This window comes from Euprymna scolopes, chromosome 17 (genome assembly GCF_053919585.1).
Source record: "Euprymna scolopes isolate OS-2025 chromosome 17, ASM5391958v1, whole genome shotgun sequence".
In the NCBI taxonomy this organism is placed as follows: Eukaryota; Metazoa; Mollusca; class Cephalopoda; order Sepiida; family Sepiolidae; genus Euprymna; species Euprymna scolopes.
Window position 1 is genome coordinate 124,758,282 of NC_136498.1, and position 14,756 is coordinate 124,773,037.

A 14,756-nucleotide genomic window follows, 5' to 3' on the forward strand; every position below is an offset into this window, starting at 1 on the left:
TTATCCATTGCCTTAAGCATATGGATTTGTGTTTGTCTATATGGTTATGATAACGTTGAACGACAAACTCTCGTTAGATACTGAAGTTAAGGGACGCCGAGTTTGGTCGCTACTAGATAATTTATCGTTTAGCATTACCAAGACGATGAATGCATCTATAACTATAAGAGCTAAAATGTATGTATGTATGTATGTATGTATGTATGTCCTTTTTCGCCCTTTGGCGAATGAACTCTTTCTGGGTCAACGGCCAACTAGCACCGTGTATATTTGTGTGTGTGTGTGTGTGTGTGTGTGTGTGTGTGTGTGTATATGTGTATTGGGGTGGAGAGGGCTCCCGTAAGCCGTGGTGAAGGCAACCTTTCTAGGAGAAGCAAATCTCTGATTTAAAAAAAACCATAAAGCGGAAGACCACTACCCGCATTAAGCTGGTCTGCAGTTTAATTTGTTGCTGGCTATCTTGCTCTTGCTTGTTGCTGGATCTGAACATTTTGAACCGAGAGAGAGAGAGACTTAGCTGTCGTACAAAGCTAAGACTCTGTAACATCATATTTGTATAGATACTCCCTCAGACATTTGGACTCATGGATTTTAAATGTCTGAGGGAGTGGCACTCGTTTGACAAGACGTTGCAATCATCATCATGTATGTATGTATGTGTGTTCGCTTTTTCTGTATGTCTACAAAAGGCTTTTTTCAGAGAAGCGGTCGGTCGGTCAGTTCACAATTTTTTAAAACTTTTTATATCACATATAAATCGTAATATCTCACAGTTAACAACGAAGCTCGCCTGTCTATTTAATTTGCTCGATTTCGGGAAGATAAATATTCAACATTTGTCGCTCGCCGCATGTGGGTTAGTCTTCTTCCTATAGCATCTTGAGAAAATAAAAATCTCGCAGTCAAACTTGACCTCATTAACTCGGGCACCTGCCAAATCCAAGTAATTAAATAAATTCAATCGTGTTTCCGTCAGCATCTCGCGGTGGGGCAATCGTTAACGTCGCACGTTTTTTTTTTTTTTTTTTTACACTTTAATTTACAACTTTGCCTCAACGGTTCGGGTTCGATCCTTACCTACCAAAACATTTTTACCCCCCCCCCACCCGGAGTTTCCACACACACCTCCAAACACCCGGGCAACGCCGGGTATCCCTCGCTAGTCCTACATATATAAGTGAAATGTGTGTGTGTTTTTTTCGTGCATTTCCCTTCTAAATAACTGTCAATTTTCGGTCTAGAGACTCGAGATTTGACATAAGGAGTATTGAGATTTGGGAAAAAGAGAGCCGCCAATCTAATAGGTCCTGAACTGTCATTTAGGCTTCAGCCTCTGTCCCATCGACGAAATGTTGCATCCCTCTGCCTGTTCTACAAACACTTTAATGTTGAATGCTCTGACGAACTGCAAGCACTTCTCGACGTGACTACCCCCCGACAAGCAACTAAGTCCCACCTCTTTACAGTAGAGATCCCTAGGTGTAAGAAAGCCTTTTACTCCAATAGTTTCTTCCCCAGAACTGCAAGTCTTTGGAACTCCCTTCCGGGATTCTGCTTTCCCAACTGTACTGATATGCAGAAGTTCAAGTGTAATGTGAACAAACATCTTGCTACTCATCTCCCTTCATAATGCCCCCGCAAATTATGTCCCCGACAGTAGCCCCCTACTTCAAAGTGGCACTGTCTTGTTTGGGGTGAAAATTGAATTAAAAAAATCTTTTTAATTGTTTTTGGCTAGAAATTTGGCTGTCAAGAGGTCAAAGTTCAACGATTTTACCCTTGAAAACTCTACCAAACTCCTCCGCCACTTTTGGGTCTAAACACTTAAATTTGTAAATGTAGATTACTTTGGCATGAATCAAACCTTTTAATTTGATTTGAGCAAAAATAAATAAGTAAATAAATGTTAAGGGATGAAAATAGGGGTAAAACTTTTACAAAATTTTACCTCTGCGGTCTTTACCAAATTACTCAGCCAATTTCTGGTTTAAACATTTGAAATCTTACATAAAGGGTATTTAGAGATACGTCAAGCTTTTTAATCGGATTGGGACGCAAATTTGAGCTGCCAAGGAGTCAAAGTTCAAAATATTTGACCTTTGCGGTGTCTAGCAAACTACTCAGCCAATTTTGAGTTTAAACATCTGAAATTTATACATAACTGGTATTCAGACATTCGGCAAGCATTTTAATCAGTTTTGGGGCGAAAATTTGGCTGCCAAGAGCTCAAAGTTGAAAGAGTTGACCTTTGCAGACTCTACCAAATTCCTGCGCCAATTTTGGATCTAAAGACTTGAAATTTTAAATGTAGGTAACTGGGATATGGGTCAAACTTTGTATATTGATTTGAAACCAAAATAATAAATGTTAAGGGGTCAAAGTTAAAAAAAAATTGACCTCTGCAGTCTCTACAAAATTGCTCAGACAAATTTTGGTCTAAACATTTGAAATCTTACATAAAGTGTATTCACACGTAGGGCAAGTTATGAACATTACATAGGGCCCGAGCAAAGCCGGGTTGAACTGCTAGTAATATATGTATGTATGTCATCCACATACAATTTTGTTTCGTTGTATCACAACTCATCAGTGCGGTTAGACATACATCTTTCCCCAGTCGTGAATCGAACCTACAACTGTCACGATGAGATTATATACATATATATATATATATATATATATATATATATATATATATATATATATATATATAATTAGAAGGTAAATAGTTACATTTGGTCACTACAAACAGCCATCTGTTTCAGTCAAGGAGAATTCATCAGGTGACCCTGAACCATATGACGTTTATTTGTTTTTTCTTTAGCATCGAATTGTTCAGGATCGCCTGATGAAGTCTCTTTGACTGAAATAGATGGCCGTTTGTAGCGACCACATATAACTGCTTTTCTTCGAATAAATAATAAAAATATTTTGCATTTGTTAGATAAGACCCACAAAATTTATATTCTCTTGATCGGCTTTGTCACGGATGTATACTATCTAAAAAAAATAAAACAATTATTCATTCTTTGGGCATCAACTGAACCAGGTTTCGTCAGGGGGGGGGGGCGTTTTTCAGCTATTTTTAATCTTCTCTATTATATAAAAGCGAAATAAAATAGGGTAAGGGAAAGAGGATGTTGGAAAACTGGGAGGGGGAGGGGGAAAAGATGGATTGAGAGAGATAAAAATCTCAATATAAAAATGTTATACACTTTTAAACCTCTTCTGTTCCGTTTGTTTATGGTTCCAGGCAAAATAAGATAGCTCCGCTACCATTATAGAAAGAAAAGTTATACGTTTCATTTTATTTTAAATCGAAAATATCAGAAATCAAGGTTTCTTTTTGTGTGGCTAACATTTAATCTCTGTACATAGATATTCGAATATTCCATTAAATTCTCCTTTATCTTTTACATCTCAGTAAAGAAATTAACATTAATTTTCCTCTCACTAATTGAGCACTTAAACGGTGCTATAGAACATTTTTCTCGTGGTCTCTTTTGTCTTGTTTTGTGTTTAATGTTTATACTTGTGAACCCTGTAATTGGAAGATCACCTTCTACAAAATCACCGCAAAATTTCCACTGGACAAAGGAGAACCAAAGCGACGATAAAAAGTCTGTAAAAATTTTAGTCCCTGACACATCGACTTCCGCCAATTGTCAAGCCTTACAAGGGACCGAGGTATTTGGCGGCACACCATTCATCAAGAAGTCTTCTCGCGAACTTGTCTGAAGGATAGAAGATGAAAGAAGGAGCAACGCCAACTAGTCCCAGCCGTAGACTCAGACCAGACCCTATCCTGCAGCTGTTGTGGACGTGCTTGCTTATCCCGCATTGACATCGTCAGCCCGTTCCTAAATCTTCATTCGGGAAGTGAAGCCATAAAGTCTTGTTATAAAATATAAGCATATTTGTCTGCGTCGTCTAGTCTTGTTATATTTAAAGGTAAGTATCCGTTTGTCTGTCTTCTATGAAAATGTTGTTGGTTGGTTGGTTGTTTTACGGCATATCAACCCTTTTCAGGTTATTTAATGCCGAATCCAGTGATTTTGAAGAACAATTTTTTTATAGAGTATATTTTTTTTTAAGTCGGTTTCTATTTAACTCATAGTTGGGACCCTAACAGGTACTACCACTCCGGGTCAGAGTAGACTTGAGAGAAATGGCAATTAAATGGTGGCTCCACACTCCCCAGAGCCCGCAAGCTGGGGCCTCGCCATCGGATATAGTTTAAGGTCATATCCAGGACCTCTCACTAATTGAGCAGTTAACCGTACAATATTTGTCTTGTGGTCTCTTGATCTTACCGGATTCCATGACGAGAATTTTAGTTTGGTTGTTTTTGTTTTATGGCATATCAACCCTTTCCGGGTTATTTAATGCCGAATCCAGTTATTTTGGAAATAGTATTCATGTTGCATTCAGTTATTTTGTAGAAGGTTTTTATTCTTTAAGCTTTTTTGTATCTTGAATCGCTAGTTTGTAATGTTTGGTTTGGTTGTTTTATTGTGGATTTTGTCGAGTTTTTTTCCTGTCCTGCAGAACATGAACGAGTTTTGCAATATGAGAGGGGAAAAGTGTTACAGTATTAATGTTTGGTACATTTTAATTTAGGAAACCAGTCACGAAGTGAGGGAGATAGAAAAAGAAAGGGGGAAATGTGAGGAAAGAAAAGGAGGGAAAAGGTGGGTTATTGTTTTTGCAGAACATAATTAAGTTTGGCAAAAAGGAAGTAGGAAAACAAAAAAAGCATCAATGTTAGGCGCATTTCGTCTCAAAAAGCCAATATCTTCATACAACCTGATCTGGTAGCACCAGGAGAATTTTATTGGAAAATAAGACGAAATCTTAAAATCTTATTTGAAAAGTATATGAATCACGAAAGTAAATCAAGCCGAATGTATTTGTTAGTATTGAAGCCATTCATTTTAATAGTTTGTTAATAGCCCCTCCCCCCCAAAAAAAAATAAAGTACTTTGTGATATTCAAAATTTGATTGTCCATAATCAAATAGAAAGTAAATTTTTTCGAAAATTTTTAAAAATAGGCGACGAAGTGCATTCTTCATACTCCAAACAAAATTGAGACATCTTCGTTAATGTGTAAGAAGAGAAATACACGTCCATGGACGAAGAAAATGGGTCAGAAAGTCTTTACAAAGAAATGATAAACGTTCATATATGAAGAACAGATGTTTTTATGTACACACGTATGGAACTCAAGTTGTGCCTTGTGTATGTGTGCGTGTTAATTTAAATCCATGTGCGTCCGACGGTAGCCGTTATCAATTATTGTCTTGAAGTCCAACTCAGAAACCCATCCAGGCCTTTAGCTTTATCAAGTACCAAAAGAAAGATTTGTGGTTGGTTCGAGCTCTGGATATTGTAAGTACCATTTTCTGGACGAAAAAATAAAAAAGGAATGCGGTCCCATATTAACCTTTTTATAATATATTATCTCGTGGTCAGCTCGCCTAAGAGATGCCATCCAATTAGACAAGCCAGAAAGGAAGTTAAATGCTTGCACCAATCATCACTGAACTTAGAAACAAAGCAGATTAAAAATTGAAAACCGCGAACTGCTGTTGTGGTCGTCTGTAATCACGACCGTTACAAATTAAACTGCCTTCAAAATTCTTAGGATTTAGAAAATTGGAAGCAATTTACATCGAATAATGTAAGAGAATTAGGAAAAAAAAAAGCATTGTATTAACATATATAATATAACTATTTGCTTGATTACTTTTATCTTATTTCGCTCGTTTTAAAAAGACGAGTAAATAATGCCCAGTAGGTGTTCCTGGGATCGATGGTCGGTTTTACATTTTATTCGATACATAATGCAATGATAGCAACGACAAAGGATGACTGACGAACTGCAGACACTTGTGCCCCCACGACGTAGACACCCTCGACAGGCAGCTAAATCTCACCCCCACACAGTAGAGATCCCTAGATGTAAAAGATCTTTCTACTCCAGTAGTTTCTTCCCCAGAACCGCTAAACTCTGGAATTCCATTCCAGGTTCCTGCTTCCCTAACTGTACTGACATGCAGAAGTTTAAGTGCAACGTGAACCGACATCTTGCTGCCCAAATCCCAACATAGTGCCCCAGTAGTTGCTGCCCCTGATAGTAGCTCCCTACACCAAAGTGGCAATGCGCCTTGTTTGGGGTGAAAATGTAATAAAAAAAAAAAAAAGAAACACAAAAACAGCAGGTAAATGTATAAATAATAAATCACCGGTTTATTAAACCGTAAAAAAATAAGGTACAAGTTATGGAAGAATTGCTTTTGCTGGCGGCATCAGAAGAAATGTTTAACGAAGCGAAGCGGGTGTCGTTGAGTTACGGTTGTTGGAGAAGCTGCTCAATAGGACTAATCAATCGAGGTTTGTCCTCAAACGTTAGTGGTCGCCGTGTCTGGAGAAGCGGCTTGTTAGTTCTGGTGGATTCGAGGGTGATCAGGTGTAGTCGTCTCCCCGAAGTTGCTGGGCAACCTGGAAAGCAATTAGTCCTGGGAAGGAAAGTTAAGACATTGCAACTACAGTAATGGATTTGTCACAAAAGAGTGTGTGTGTGGGGGGGGGGAGATGTAGTAGTTTGAAACGAGAGACGATTATTTCTAAAATGATGAGCCAATTATTAGACAAGCAGAAAATTAACAGCCAACGGAAGCGGATAAAACCGATTGCTTGTTTATATCTCACCTAGAATGATATGGCACAAAGCCGGATGGGGATGGAGAACCAACACCCATAAAAGTGCATTTTAGCACCACAATATAATCGTGAGTTGTAGAGGAGTCTCAGGTCATCGAGCAATAGTCCCTTAAAGAGAAGTCATCATTTCGTATAAAGATTCTGTTGTTGGCATTGGTTTCCACGATATTTTTCTAGTTAGCATTTCTAAGAATTGTTTTGCTAATGTTTTTTAGCATTGCCCATATTCTGCATAAACATTGTAAAAAAAAAAAAAAAAAAAAAAAAAAAAAAAAGTCCAATTTTATAAATGCTTTTAGAGTTAATATTCTACTATTCAATCGTGTGAATTCTAGCTAGTCTAATTTATAAAACACACTATGTCTGTATCTCCATAGTCGGTTAAAATAGGTTTTAAGGAATCAAAAGGGGGGGGGGGTCAAAATTAAAAAAATCGTTATACATGTAGCATAGTTTATTTATTTTTTTTTTATTAATCCATATGCGCATTCCGTGGTTATAGTGGTAACGTCAGCAGCTTTGAATGCTGCAGTTTTGCTTTCGGTTTCGATTTTAGCTGATGGCACTCAAATACATTTTTTTTTACTTTTGAAATCACGACAATACATTGGGTACATTATCATGAAATAATCGATAGCGATTAATTAAGCGAGTTTGTTAGTAGGTTTAGTCTATTGACAGCCATACAAATTGAATGTGTGTACGGCTCAGTGGTGACAATGTGTCAAAAAAAAAAAAAAAAAAAAAAAAAAAAAAAAAAAAAATCGAGCGGTCATATGAAGACCTCTTAGCAACATAATCTGAATGTAAACTCCGCGTTAAACCAAGCCATCACATGGACCACAGCCGGACATGACTGCTAGTCAAGATAAATACAGCCTGTGTGCTATAAGTATTAATCAACTAGAATTTACGATTATCACGAGATGACGACGTTAGCATGACCTGACTTAAGTATAAATTATCTATATCGCTTACCATTATATGCCACATTGTGGGCGAGCGTGTGAATTTTTTTCCTTATAAGTTCAAAAACAGCTGAGCCTATCTTTTGCAAATTTTACACAAAGCCAATTTTATGTCTGGCAGTGTTCTTAGATATGTTTTGTACAGAAATGCATCCGATAAGTATCAAAAATAAAAAAAAAATCCGATCATTGTTTTTTCTCTCTTATAGATAAAAAAAATAAATGATAATCTGGAAATATAGCTTAAAGCTTCTACCACTAAGCTATATATATATATATATATATATATATATATTTTTTACACAGTGATCACCACTTACACCACTTATCAAGGCCCGGAAGCCACTCAGGAATAAAGCTTATTGCAAGTATATTACGTTAGTGTGGAGATTTGATGAAGTGTTTACTTAAGGGGGCGGTTCATTAGGAATTTGTTAACATTGGACTTGAAGACATCCAAGTTGTAGTCCGGTGGGAAGCAGGCAGACGGAACAGAGTTCCACAGGCGTGCAGTTCTAAGAAAGAAGCTTTGTTAATGGAATCAGCGTTTTGATTTATGCACAGATATAGAGTGAGGGGAAATTTTTCACAGTGGATTCAGCTAGACGGGTGTTTTTCGTGAAAGATGGGCGAGGGGGGACCAGAGATTGGAGTTCAGACGAGCACCTGCCATGGAAATAACGATAAAACAAGGATAGGCTCGCAACGTCTCTTCTGTGGGAGAGAGGTTGCAGGTTAGAGAAAAGGGCATCCCCCACTAAGCCACAAAGTCTATTTTGTACTCTGTCAAGGCAGGATAGGCTGTTTTTAGCAGCTCCTGCCCAGATATGGCAGCAGTATTCCATCCTTGTGCGTACTTGGCTTTTATATAGATAGAGAATTGCATCAGTAGTGAGATATCTTCTGGAGTGGTAGAAGGATCCCATGTTCAAGCCCAGGTGTACCTCTCCATTTTATTTTAATCATTTCTTCGTTTGTATATTTTAAAACTAAACATTAACCCAAAGTGACTTTTCCAGGGCATGATATTGTAAACAAACAGACGAAATTTGATGAACAACATTTTTATTTATATTTATTTATGTTTTTTTTTTTTTTGCGAATTAGTCCACCGGGAAAATTATTCCCCGTAATAGAGGATTGATTCTATAATAATACATACGGAATCTGCATAAATAAAAATATCATGTTTAAACGTATTGTACTATGAGTACGTGAGAACACTTCTCAACCTATATACTCAACGAATTTTTATCTACAGACTGGAAATTTGGTATATAAGATATTCAGACATGTGGAAAACTGGTTTTATCCGAAAAAAGAGCTGCTAAGAGGTAAACATTGAAAAAATGTTACTCGTGGGTCATCGGATTTTTATCGGTTAACTGTTTCACGACTGCGCATATGCAGTCGTGAAACATGACAGCTTCCTTATGTTAAGAAGGAGTAGGTTTAAAAACACTAGTCCGTGGCAAGCAGGCCTAATGGTTATTGTAATTGACTCGCTGTCTTAAAGTTTTGATTTCAGCTGGAATATTTTTTAACCGAAAAGTTAACCGTTTAGAAAAAAATAATTATGTGATGCTTAAAAAAAAAAAACAAATAAAAAAAAAAAACAAATAAAAAAAAAAAACAAATAAAAAAAAAAAACAAATAAAAAACAAAAAAAACAAATAAAAAAAAAAAAACGAAAAAACAAACAAACAAAAAAAAACAAAAAACTTCCTATTACTAAACACTCGTAATTTATTACTGAAATGTAATTCTTCAAATATATAGATGGGATGTAGAAGAGGTTTAATTCAGAATTCAATATCAGCTCCAGCATTCGCTACCAGCTTTTGGGAACTACATTAACTGATTTCTATAAAATTTGAGGACTAAAGAATACGACAGAGACCGAATCGTAATTCTGCCGATTCCACTCTAATTTGCCGATTTGTCCCAAGAGCAAGGTTTCTGATTAAGGAAAAATTTGTTTTCAGTAAGTGGTATTTAGATTTTCAAACCCCCTTTTACCGTATTCACCATTCAACTGTCTTTTTTTTTTTTAAACAAAGAGGTCACCACATATCAAGGCTAGAGGCCACTCGAGGAAAAGGGCTAATAAGTGTACAATGGTCAATGGGACAATGCTGTAATTGTTAGTAATGGAAATTTGGTAAATTGGATTACTTGAGAGGAACGGCTCATCAAGAATTTGTTTACGTTGGACTTGAAGACGACCATATTGTAGTCAGCCAGAAAGCAGGCAAATGGAAGAGTTCCACAGGTGTGCAGTTCTAAGAAAGAAACTTTGTTCATGGAATCTACGTTTAAGTTTAGGCACGGATAAAGAGTGGGGGGGGGGCGGAATCCACTGTGAAAAATTTCCCCCACTCTATATCTGTGCCTAAATCAAAACGCGGATTCCATGAACAAAGCTTCTTTCTTAGAACTGCACGCCCGTGGAACTATTCCGTCTGCCTGCTTCCCTCCGGACTACAACTTGGATGTCTTCAAGTCCAATGTTAACAAATTCCTAATGAACCGCCCCCTTAATTAGTACTTGCAATAACCCTTATCTCTGAGTGGCTTCCGGGCCTTGATAAGTGGTGATCACTAAAAAAAAAAAAAAAAAAAAAAAAAATTATTATTGATAGTTTTTTCAGCTAGACACGTGTTTCTTGTGAAAGTTTGGCGAGGGAGGAACCATAGATTGGAGCTCAATCTCAAACGAGCACTTGTCATGAAAATAACGATAAAGCAGAGACAGGCTCGAAACTCTCTTCTGTGAGAAAGAGGTTGCAGGGAAGAGAAAAGGGCATCTCATTAAGCATTATCCTCTGTTATCTGGTGACGCTGAAAAAAGTGCTCCTAATGAAAATTACTTGTGATATAGAGGTGACCTACAAAGCTGGTGGCGAAGGCTGGCGCCCATATTAACTTAAATGTAATAAATATAACTCCATGCTATACACTTCTTTATATTCATTTCTTGTCCGAATTATATTTCAGTATCTGTACTATGAGTATTAAATAATTTTCTATCAGCACCAAAACCAGAGTTTAAGCAATTTTGATGCCTTGCCCCCTTGTCGACAGGTCCAGGAGTTCCACCCTCCCAGGCTTTGCCATTTTTTTTTTTTTTTTTTTTTTTTTTTTTTTTTTTAGAAATCATTAGTTTATTGCCAATTGCCGGATGCGCCCTTACTGGTTTATGTCGATGGGGCTTCCTAGGCATATTTTTGCAAGCCAGGGTGCTTCAAATCTTATTTACGGACCCTTGTGTCGCATCATTCCGCCGTGAAAAGAGAAATAAAAAGCAATAAATACGGAGTTACCTTTTACACAGCGTTGATAACTATTTTTTCTTATAGAAATCATATTCAGCTGGTAGATGACACGTTACAGTAACACCGACCAAACTTAATTTTAATCATTAGCATAATTATTACATCCGTAACCAATTTGGCGTATTGGGATTAAACGCATAAACACTTAATTTAATTGAAAATAGTAACAAAAAATAAATTAGAAACAAGTCAAACATTATTTACAAGTTATTCTTTTATTTAGAGTCATCTCAGTTCTGTCCATATTTTAATCCGAAGACATGTAATCGTAATAATAGTAACGAAGACATGTAATCGTAATAATAGTAACGAAGACATGTAATCGTAATAATAGTAACGAAGACATGTAATCGTAATAATAGTAACGAAGACATGTAATCGTAATAATAGTAACGAAGACATGTAATCGTAATAATAGTAACGAAGACATGTAATCGTAATAATAGTAACGAAGACATGTAATCGTAATAATAGTAACGAAGACATGTAATCGTAATAATAGTAACGAAGACATGTAATCGTAATAATAGTAACGAAGACATGTAATCGTAATAATAGTAACGAAGACATGTAATCGTAATAATAGTAACGATAAACGACAAATGTAACGAAACTATTTATATATTATACTAGCTGTCCGTACTCAGCGTTTCCCGAGATGCATTGAAGTCATTTTGGTGTTTAACCTTTATTTTTTGCACATTTCTTTTTAAACACGTACATGATTTTAGGTGTGAATGGAAACAATTATTTATATTCTTCAATTAAACTATTTATTTGCTTTTACATCCCCTATTCCCATTATCAAAGACTGCGAGAACCCCTAATGTTTAGTGGGCACTTATCTTTCTACTTCAGTTGACATGCAATTAAAGTCTTTTCAGTTTACCAGTTCTCCTGACGACACTATATTTCAGCAAAGATTATTAAAACTTACGTTAATATAGTGACAAAAAAATATCCATACGTTAATTTAGTTACAATAAGCAATTCACAAGGACCTATGACGTAGTAGATCAGGTATTTGATAATATTCGGTTGTAAAAGTTACTCTTCTGGAGGTTGAATGTTCAATCCTTAGTGCGAGCGACACTCAAAATACAATTGCAAATTATAAGATTTCTAACCAGTCATGGCTGACTGGCAGAGAGCAGGCTAGCTTTGTGGGTTAAATGAAGAGTGTCGTTCGAAATAATGATTTCAGAGTTTGACAAGATACATCTGAAAAAAGTCGGAGGTTACATCGACCGAACGTTATGGAAATGACATTCAAGATGCGAACAGTAACCGGAAGAATCCAAACACATAATCAATTCTAATCTAAAAAAATTCAAAACAGTTACAATAATTTATGTCGTAAGAGAAATCAACCTTTTTTGAGTGCGGGATGGGTAGGTGGTGTGGACAAACAAAATACTAAAACAAAACATTAAAAACCCCGAAAATAAATAAATAAATAAATAAAAATAAAATAAATACAAAATAAATCCAATAAATAAAATATAAAAATAAATCCAAATAATACGAATGGTGGCAAAAAAGTTAATGCAAATGAAAATTGGCTAGTTAGAATCAAATAATTATGATATCTAGTTATTAGATATATGTACTTGGAAAAGTTTATTTTGCAGTAAATTCAGTATAAAAAACCGTGGAAATTTGATTGCATCCAAACAGGATTTGAAGTCCGCAATGCGTTATGACTTTAGGAAAATAGAGTCTGCAAATAAACGAACTCAAAATCTTCACTCAGTTTACAGAGAAGAATGCTCGAATGGAAGACTGTTTATAAATTTTAGAAATGGGAATTTCACTCTAGACGATCAAAACTATGACGTTCCGTTGATGAAGAGCTCATTTTAGCATCACTTATCAACAGTAGCAACTGTATAGTTGTAAATGAACTTTTTCCCAAACCACACACCTGTCTTTATTTTTTTGCTTCCCAAACGAAAGCAAAAGGTGACACAAGGTCGTTTATAATGCAAGGGAAAAACCATCTCCCACAAAAGGGGCACTTTTGAAGTAGTAAAAAAAATTAACATTGCCTTAATATAGAAGGGTTTCATCTACATTGACCAAGGACAAATTAACTGGAGTCTAGCATCAGAACAGATACTACACTGCGATACTAACCAGAAGACCATATCTACTTTACTGTTTCACGTCATCAACGACTCAAAAAATGTCTTTAGAAAATGCATGGGCCATTAATCGTCTGCAGATCTCAACACGCGATTAAACCGTTTTCGTCGGAAACTTTTCCAAGATATCAATATAGTTGTATGGTTTGAGAAAAGTTTTCTTACCAATTCTTACTACCAGTTCAGCAACAAAATCCCACCCCTTCTAGATCACGTAAAGCATTCTATTCTAATAGTTTGTTTCCTTGAATTGCTATATGTTGGAATTCTCTCCCTGTTTTCTGCTTTACTGCCTGTATGGAAATGCAGAAGTTTAAATGTAATGGCAATATGCCTCGTTTGGGATGTAATCTCGCCCATCTCCTTACATACAAATGGCAATATACCTCGTTTGGGATGGACAAGAGTAATATATATATATAACACTACTTCATTTACTCACATAAATTTAATATACGAAAGTATAGATTTATGCGTAAACTTTAAGTATTTACTTCAAAAGTTCTCAACACGTAGGTAGAGCTAGTTAGTAATTTATAAAATATATATGACGATTAAGCTACACTGAATATTCTGCGTTTCATCCACTATAGGATTCGTCAGGCTTATGCGCGAATTCTGTGGTTGCTTCTTGTTTTTATATATGTTGAGGATTTCTAGTTAGCCAATCAGCTTTCTAGTATCCATCGCGCCTCTTCCTATCAGCCAATGGGCATGCATTTTATCGAACAAAGGATCTGTTTTAGAACTAGGTTAGTGGTTTACGGTAGATCTTTCCCTTCCTTTTTTTTTTAAATAACTTAAATAAACATGAATATGCATAAACGATCACATATATATATATATATATATGTGTGTGTGCATGTATGTGTGTACACACATATATATATATATATAAATATACCTAAATGTATATAAATATACCTATGTGTACACACATACATGCACATATATATATGATCGTTTATGCATATTCATGTTTATTTAAGTTATTTAAAAAAAACAAGGAAGGGAAAGATCTACCGTAAACCACTAACCTAGTTCTAAAACAGATCCTGTTCGATAAAATGCATGCCCATTGGCTGATAGGAAGGGGCGCGGTGGATACTAGAAAGCTGATTGGCTAACTAAAAATCCTCAACATATATAAAAACAAGAAGCAACCACAGAATTCGCGCATAAGCTTGACGAATCCTATAGTGGATGAAACGCAGAATATTCAGTGTAGCTTAATCGCCAAATATTTTATAAATTACTATATATATATATATATATATATATATATATATATATATATATATGCAGGTTTCTTTCAAAAGAAAGTCTCCACCAGCGCCCTCATCATTTTCGCTATCTTTCTAACCATTTTATGCATTTTTCTTTCATCTAAATTTTCTTATATAAAAAAAAAATCAGAGTGAATAATTTGGAGTTGCAAAGTTAACTTTTCAAACCGAAAATAGTTATGCTATTATTTGGACTACTGTTCATCTTGAGCGCTATTCTCAACGTTTCGGCCGCTGTAACCTTCTCAAAAACTGTTATGGACAGAATGTTAGGTAAAATTCAGTTCTAAATGACACT